A 9,128-nucleotide genomic window follows, 5' to 3' on the forward strand; every position below is an offset into this window, starting at 1 on the left:
ACCTCTCACTGGTTAGCTAGCATGAGCTACAAGCTAACAGCTAGCCTGGTTAATGAAGCTAAAGTTCCACACACATGTAAGCACAGCTCGTCTCTACTGCTCTAACTGTTAAAACAGAAGGCAATACTGCAGTTGACAGGGTTTATTATGTCAAACAGCAGCTTATTAGGTTTAAACAGCCTGCGTTAGGAGGCTAGACCAGAGGTGGGCAATCTCAGTCCACGAGGGCCGGTGTTAGGGTTGCCAACTCCCTGAAAAATAAATAAGGGACACCTCGTGGCCAGGGCCGGGCGACCCAATTGTCTTCACCCTTCCCAGTGTGGTGAATTTTCTAGCTCTTTTTTTGTGTGTGAAATTATTTTTTTAACCATTTGACTTGAATTTGATTTAAGCAGATGCATATTCTTTGTGATATGAACACATGTGAAACAAATGATCATTTAGCCATTTATTTTTAGCTCAAAATGACAACATTAACACAGTAAAACAGGTCTCTTTCTTAAACAGAAGCCTGTCATGCTTAACTTTTGAGAATATAAGTAAATCTTTCTTTAAAAGAACTCTGTCCTGCTTAACTTAAAATAATAGAAAACAATAGAAAGAAAAACATTCTTGTAACAGTGCACATTTAGTGCATTTAGTACAATTGGCTTCAGTTGAGGTATTATTTCAGCTTTTCTAATGCTAATCAGCTGCTCCTGTTTGTAAACCCGCTTGTTCCCATGATTACGCATCATAACTCATCATCATTATTCATCTATGTATTACTTTTATGTATTAGTCATCTATTTGTTGTAATCATCTATCCTTGCAGTTGTTTATTACACAAAATAAATTATATTATCACACTTCTGGCCACATAGAGCTGATATTCACTGCACATGCCCATATTAACTTTTTCCAGCCAGGTGTTTTCCTTTTCCCATTCTTCCCTTTCTCTGAGGGGAACAAACATTGCTGCTCTAATGCTGGGCTTACACTGTGCAGTTTTAGGCCCATTTTGAGCCGATTTTTGAGTGATCGGACCGATTTTGGCCTTCATCGTGCATCGTGTAGTATACGTGGGGTAACGAGAAGTGATTAACACCTCACGACCAGCTCCCGATCATCAATCGCTCGTGAGGGTCTCACCACAGCCGCTCACACTGCTCGCGCGCAAACACGTAAACGTTGGTGTATAAGATGGAGCAGCACGGCAGTGCAGCGTGTGATCTGGACACAAGCGATGGAGGCACAACTTGGAGAACTTTGGAAAGCTCATCCGAGCCTTTTCGATGTGGCATCACAAAATTATCACGACCACAACAACCGTGAAAATAGTTGGATTTACATGCTGCTCAGTCACAGCTGCCTGATCATGTTTTTCATTAGCAATTTAGCAAAGTTGATGGTGGTGGTGTGTGTGTCTGTGTGAGTGTAAGACGGAGAGAGAGAGCGACAGATTTTCTGTTATAACCTTCATTTTATGGAGACACAGTGTGAGCACTCAGGTCGCATCAGAGCATTGGGCGGTATAGTGTGAGACCTGCATCGTGACCTACCAACTGCGAGTCAATCGTGCAGTTTGAGCAGGAGCTGAATAACGTGACTGAAAAAAAATTGCACAGTGTCTGCCCAGCTTTAGGTGTACTGTCATCCGAGACTTGCACCGCAGTGTCTGCGTTTGTTTCCCTGTTGGCCATGCTTCTTGTTGTGGTCATTTGTTGTCTTCCGGTATTTTCTCCGTAAGCGACCTTTCCTCGACCAATGAGATGAGTGGTAATCTGAATTGTCATACTCGTAAGTGTGCTGTCAGCTCATTGGTCACAAAGCAGGAGAGGGGCTGGGAATTATGTTTTCAAACAAAGCGTTAATTCCATTAACATTTATAGACTACTTTTGATTCTCACTGTATTACGGGACAAAGTGCGTCCCTTATTAGCTCAATACGGGACGTGTGCTTTTGTCTCGAAATACGGGACGATTCCGTATTTTAAGGGACGGTTGGCAACCCTAGCCGGTGTCCTGCAGGTTTTAGATCTCACCTTGGGTCAACAAACCTGAATCACATGATTAGTTCCTTACCAGGCCTCTGGAGAACTTCAGGACATGTTGAGGAGCTAATTTAGCCATTTAAATAAGCTGTGTTGGTTCAAGGACACATCTAAAACCTGCAGGGACACCGGCCCTTGAGGCCTGGAGTTGCCCACCTCTGGTGTAGAGGGAGAAGAGCTGATGGTCTGGTGTGGGATGTGATACTCCTCAGTCTCACCTGCTGTTGCCTGTCCATCAGGAAGCTGGTGTTCCATGGAAAGGTGGAGGTGGGCCAATCGAGAATCTGTGGCAAGATCTGAAAACTGCTGTTCACAAACGCTGTCCATCTAATCTGACTGAGCTGGAGCTATTTTGCAAAGAAGAATGTGCAAAGATTTCAGTCTGTAGATGTGCAAAGCTGGTAGAGACAGACCCTAAAAGACTGGCAGCTGGAACTGCAGCAAAAGGTGGTTCTACAAAGTATTGACTCAGGGGGTGAATAATTACGCACACCCCACTTTGCAGTTATTTATTTGTAAAAAAATGTTTGGAATCATGTCTGATTTTCGTTCCACTTCTCACGTGTGCACCACTTTGTGTTGGTCTTTCACGTGGAATTCCAATAACATTGATTCATGTTTGTGGCTGTAATGTGACAACATGTGGAAAAGTTCAAGGGGGCCGAATACTTTTGCAAGCCACTGTATGTCATTTACTGTAGCTATTGGTTATAAAAGCTTTAGGTTGTGAAAAACTTAATCTGGATGTTTTTACGTATGTTCTTTTTGAAAATACTACAATTTGTATTTTTATTTATTTTTGTTTATTTAAAAAAAATAAATCAGACATTACAACCAGTTACTCAGTGCTTGAGTAGTCTTTTCACCAACTACCTGTCACTTTTACTTGAGTAGTAATATTTTAAAGTGACGCTACTCTTGAGTACAATTTTTGGATACTCGACCCACCTCTGGTAAGGAGTAGAAAGTACAGCTGCTAGTTTAAAAAAGTAACAAGTAGTCAGGAAAAATTACTGAAGAACAGATACCTGAGAATTCTACTTAAGTACAGTAAGTATTTGTACTTTGTTACTTCCCAGTTCTGGTGAAGAGTGTGTGAAGTGTGCAGGTGGGCTGCAGCGCGTCTCAGATTACACGGTGCCAGCTTTAATCCCTGAGCCTCGGCGAGACCTCTGCACTCCTTTCTAAGCAGACTCAGGCCTGAGAGCTCGGCCGTGCATCAAAGAGTGAATCTCATGTTTGAGGTCAGTGCTGCTGCGCACATGCTCAGTCTGTTAGAACAGATTCAGGTGTCAGCTCTGCCGTCACAGATTCACTGCACATTTGGTTTAAGGCTGCATTGAAAGAGAGGATGACAGATGACACCTGTGAACAGGTGACTGTGGGGACCACATATGGAGCACCAACGTTTGGGAGAAATCAGAATCAGAATCAGAATCAGAATACTTTATTGATCCCTGGGGGAAATTATTTTTTGTTACAGTGCTCCATTTTAAACCAACATTAAGACAAGACAGACAATACGCTAACTAAGAATAGTACAATATATACATATATATACATACATACATACATAAGTCACTTATAAATAAATATTTGGAAAAGAAACATGTGTAGTTGAAATATCAGGCTCTGTGATATCATCGGGTCTTCATCACCAGACACCTGCTGCAGTCGCTCCTCATCGTCACAGGACTGGAGGATGTTATCAGCAGGCAGGTCTTGGATAGGAACGGGCTTTATGAGCCTGTGCTGTTTCTGAACTCCACACCTGCACCCAAACAACGAGAGCACCACCCAGAGGACAAACCTGCTCATTACAACAGCCTAACATTTTAAAAGTCGCTGAAGCACGTTAGTAAACAGCGAGGACGTGGGTCCCGTGCTTCACTTCATGAAGATCTCACCAACAGAGTGAGCTGTCTGCTTGTATGCTTCTACCCCACTGAAGAGCTCCGGTTAGAAACCAGCGTTTCAGCTTTTTAATCCTTTTTTTTTATTGTTTTAAATGTTTCTGCATTTAAAACCTCCACAGTAAGTAGATCAGATCGAATGATTGATGGGTTGGTGTTATACTGAGTCAGGGCCATTCGTTTTTGGATAACAGAGTCCGAATCAGAGAGACTATCAATCCCAGAGGGAAATTGAGTTGTCATAGCAACAAATATATAACCAACAACAAGCGCTCGTATAAAACGAGCGTAGAAGCAGAGATATTGATAGATAACTATGAGGTGTGACTAATCCCGTTCCACATGTGTGGATCTGACACCAGTGGATGAATGACAGCAGCAGAAGGAACGAGCTCCTGTTCCCTCACACAGCCAGGCTGAAGGAACCTGTTGCTGAAACTGGGAGTCACTGATCACCTCCTCCAGGCTGGGAGCTTCAGAGCTGCACACACTGAAGGATCTGAGCCGGCTCAGACTCTTTCTGTAGGCAGCGTCCGGCCGGCAGACCTCTCCAGCTTCTCATCCAGTTGAACGACACATTATTTGTAGTTTTGCCTCTGTGGTCCACCACAGGGGATTTTAAACTGATCAATCAAGCTGAGACTGATGTGCACACTTTCAGTTTTTATCAATAAAACAGTAAATGTCTTAATACTCGTTCAATCAGGTAAGTAAATCCCAACGTTGATTCTGTTCATCTGGATGTTTTCAGTGGGAGAAACGTTTCATCATCATCAGGTGACGTCTTCAGTCTCAGCTGCCTGCAGGTTTCCCCAACCTTAGAAACAGGACATTTGCACAATGACTGCTCCACTGAATGAACAGTGGGCTGGTTGTCCTGTTTATAAGGTTAGAAACCTGCAGTCAGCTGAGACTGAAGGATCCACGACTGTGACAGACAAAGGTTTCTCCCACTGAAAACATCCAGATGAACAGAATCAACCTCCCGGGATCAGTTAATGTTAAATGAACTCTTCAGGAATTACGGCCATTTTATACACACTTCTATAACTGGAGCATCATTTTAAATAATTACTCTTCTTAAATACTCGTGTACATACTGACTTTGTTCATATTTTAAAGTCATCTTTGGTAGTCACTGTTTGTTTGTGCCACAGTCAGATGAATTCCCGAGTCTAATATGAGTTTAATATGTGTAAAGGATTTTATAACCCACCCTGCCTGCACTCTCTTCTTCTCCTCTCTGCTTGACCCGACGTATTTGCCTCTCTTTGCTACCTGTAGCTTCACCTGTCCACCCGTATTCTGTCTTCTTTCTACTGACTTTCAGTCTTCTTCTCTCCAGAGCACACCTCCACCTCTGCAGGCTCTCCTCCACCCGCTCTCACCACAGAGACGCCTTCAGTCTGTCCATCAGCACTGCAAATGAGAAGGACAGATCCCTGATGTAATCCCACCTTGAAGCCATGTGTCACTCCTCACAGACTTGTTTGCCACTCCTGACTTCCTCATGCAGTACTACGGTTCCTCTCTCAGCAGCCAATCATCTGCTTTCTCTGATCGACAAAGACACAGTAACATTCCTCCTGACCTTCTCCATCAGCTGTCAGAGCAAACATCACACCTGTAGAGCTCTGTCTCTACAGAGAGTCGCTCTGAGGTGATGCAGGCGGTCCCGGGTCTTTGATGCACTGTTTTTCTGAATCATCGTCTTTGACTTCAATATTTGTCTTTTGGTTTTTGTTCCTGTGTTCCTGTGCTCCATGTAACTCACTCCCTCTGTCTCCCCGGTCAACTTCCTGTTTTACTTTGACAGTCTGTGTCCTACGTCGAAGTTTTCTGTTTTGCTTCCTCCCTGTCTCGTCATGTCTGGTAAGTCGCAGCTGTGTCTCCCTCCCGTTTGCTATTTCCTCGTTCCCTGCGTCCCTCGTCGGATCGTCTGTTTGTCGTTCCCGGTGTTTTGTGTCTCTGTCTCTTCATTCCCGCTTGTGAGGTTTTTGGAAACATTTTCCACTGTTCCTCGTGTTCTTTATTTTAAGTTTTGTTAGTTCCTTTCTAGTTATTCCTCACCTTTTGTTTGTGTTTTTTTCAGTCAAACAATAAAGGCTTGCCTTTTGTTTATCCCACCCCCACCTCCATGTGTCTGCACACGGTTTGCCTCACGAACCACGACCACAGTGTCTGTAACAATGACTGTAGAAAACATGGACGACGCGACAGCACCTCCTACCACTGTGCAAAAATGAAGCCAAAATATCCCTCTTGTGGAGGCTGCCATCTTGCAAATTTGGAGCCAGAGTCTGCGCAGTAATGACTTGAGGTGGGGCAACTGTGTAACGCTCCCGCCCACACACCTGCTGGACGTGACCGCAAACACGCCCCCCTACACTTTTTACGTAGCCTGGCGGCTTGAGTTTTTTGCTGGTTTACCACGACTCGTTTAATTAAGGTAAATACAACCATGTCACTGTTATAAAAAAAGACACACAGCTTATCATCTTATAGCTCTAAAACATCTAAAATCGCTCTGTTGTTAATTCGTTTGCTAGATTAGCCGTGTTAAGGGTTCAAATATTGAGGAGGGATACAGGAGGCAATCCAAATAACAACACTGATCCGGCCGGGTGGAGTCAAACGATGATTTTAATGAACACACGTGTGGGAGATGTACACTGCAAAACATCAGCTGTAGATCTCTCTTAACAATACACAAAACAGTTATTTTATATCATCAGGGAAATTTATAACGCCCCTTCATGCGTTAAGCAGATACAATATATGCATACGTCAAATCAAAACCACAATGACTTTTAGCACAGTTTGAAAAAGCAACATCGCCTCATCCCAGGTGTCTTCCTGTCGCTGCCGGACACTCGCTTATCGTCTGGAACATCAGGCACACATTCTGCAACAAACTGTTCTTTTGCAGTGTTACGACTGTGATCGTAATCATGTGTGAATTTGAGTGTCCAGGTGCTCCTCCGGGATTGGTGCATCCAGGGTGGATGGCTCACACCGATTGGCTGAGGACTGGGAGGCAGCGGATAAAAAGAGACCGCCAGGGACTGCCAATTCATTCATCCTCGGCCCAACCCAACCGGCAGACCGTTCACTGTGTCACTATATTATGTTAATGTAAGAGCATGGCCTCATCAGTGACAACGATGAGGCCTACAGGGAGGAGGTGGATCGTCTGGCTGAGTGGTGCGACACAAACAACCTGCTGCTTAACACCGAGAAGACCAAGGAGCTCATCGTGGACTACAGGAGGAATGCTGACCCACATCCACCCATCCACATTAAGGGGACGGCTGTGGAGCGTGTGAGCAGCTTCAAGTTCCTGGGAGTCCACATCTCCGAGGATCTCACCTGGACGACCAACTGCTCCAAGCTGGTCAAGAAGGCTCACCAGCGCCTCTTCTTCTTGAGGACTCTGAGGAAGAACCACCTGTCCTCAGACATCCTGGTGAATTTCTATCGCTGCACCATCGAGAGCATCCTGACCAACTGTATAACAGTCTGGTACGGGAACTGCTCTGCCTCGGACCGGAAGGCGTTGCAGAGGGTCGTGAAAACTGCCCAGCGCATCGCCGGAGCACCACTTCCTGCCATAAAAGACATCTACAGGAAGCGGTGTCTGAAAAGGGCTGGGAAAATCATCAAAGACCCCAGTCACCCATCACATGGACTCTTCACCCTCCTGCCCTCTGGGAGGCGCTACAGGAGCCTCCGGACTAAGACCACCAGGTACCGGAACAGCTTCTTCCCCACAGCTGTCAGACTCCTGAACTCTGCCTCCTGACATCTGACCCACGTTAAACTCATGGACTGAACATACACACACCCACAATGGACAACTGTACCCTCAAACACACAATAATAACATGGACTGAACCACCACTCACAACCACTAGCACTTTATACAGCCTCTGTAGAAACTATATCTCACTTATCTTAACTGCACTACTGTATAGCTCTGTGTAAATAATCATTCTGTACATTCGATAACCTTTAATCCTACAACTGTTTACAACTTGCATAGTTCCCATTTCTGTATAGCTGTATATCTCAGATTCTGTAAAGTTATTTATTTCATATTCTGTATAGTTTTTCATATTTATATCCTGTTCATATCCTGTACATAGCTTGTACTCACTACAGCCTGTACATACTTATAGTTATAGAATATTCACAACATACTTCATACCGTGTACATTATAACATACCATAATAGACCCATTTCTGTAATATACTCACATATCTATATTATTGCTTTTTTATTTTTTTTTTATTTTTGGCCTGTCCCGTTTGGCTCTTTTGCCATCAGAATTGTTGTCTAAAGGCAAAGAAAGATGCCCAACGGATTTACTTTACCAAACTGACCATCCCAGCCTTGCCGTAATGGTCCATTTGATTCACCTTTTATTGTTTCTTTTATTTTCACTTACTGAATACGGGACAGACTTGACTGGGGGAAAGAAGGGGAGAAAGAAAGAGGGAAAGAGAAACAGCTGAGAAGAGGGATGGGGGAGAAGGGCAAAAGACAAAAACCAACAGAACGGGCAGAGAAAAAAATGCATATATCAATCACCTGGGTCACCTGCTGAGAAAGAAAAAAGAAAGCAAGCAGAAGAGAACAAGAGTAATAGAATAAACAACATCACAATGATATATGGGAATATGACAGTAAATACTAAATGTTAAACATTATTGTGCAGCACAACAGAACACAGTGTGCTTTGAGGTAGGAGCCAAAAAGGGTGTAGTTTGTGGGTGTGATCACCCGTGTGTACACCTGTGAGCATGGACGCGCTTGTTTTTTGTTTTTTAAAAGGTTCCTTCATGTAATAATCTGCTAGAGGGTGTGGGGGGGCCACAGCCCCGTCCTCCAGGGCATGAAGCAGGTGTGGAGGAGATCAAAACTCCAGACATCCAGAGGCCCCCAGAACACAAGAGACCAAGGAAGACCAACAGAGGGGCAGCTGCGCCACTGTCCCGGAAAGAGCTGAGGAGAGTCCCAGATGAGGGCTCACTCAGCAGCCGCGGAGCAGAAGCCAGGGGGAGTTGCAGTGACGCGCCCGTGAGCTCCGCCGGCAGCCAGCCGTGCCTGAGTGACCGAGCCCCAGGCCGAGAGGCCGGGGGCACCCCACCTCCGAAGTGGCCCGAGCGAGCCCCAGGCTCC

This window comes from Astatotilapia calliptera, chromosome 18 (assembly GCF_964374335.1).
Source record: "Astatotilapia calliptera chromosome 18, fAstCal68.1, whole genome shotgun sequence".
In the NCBI taxonomy this organism is placed as follows: Eukaryota; Metazoa; Chordata; class Actinopteri; order Cichliformes; family Cichlidae; genus Astatotilapia; species Astatotilapia calliptera.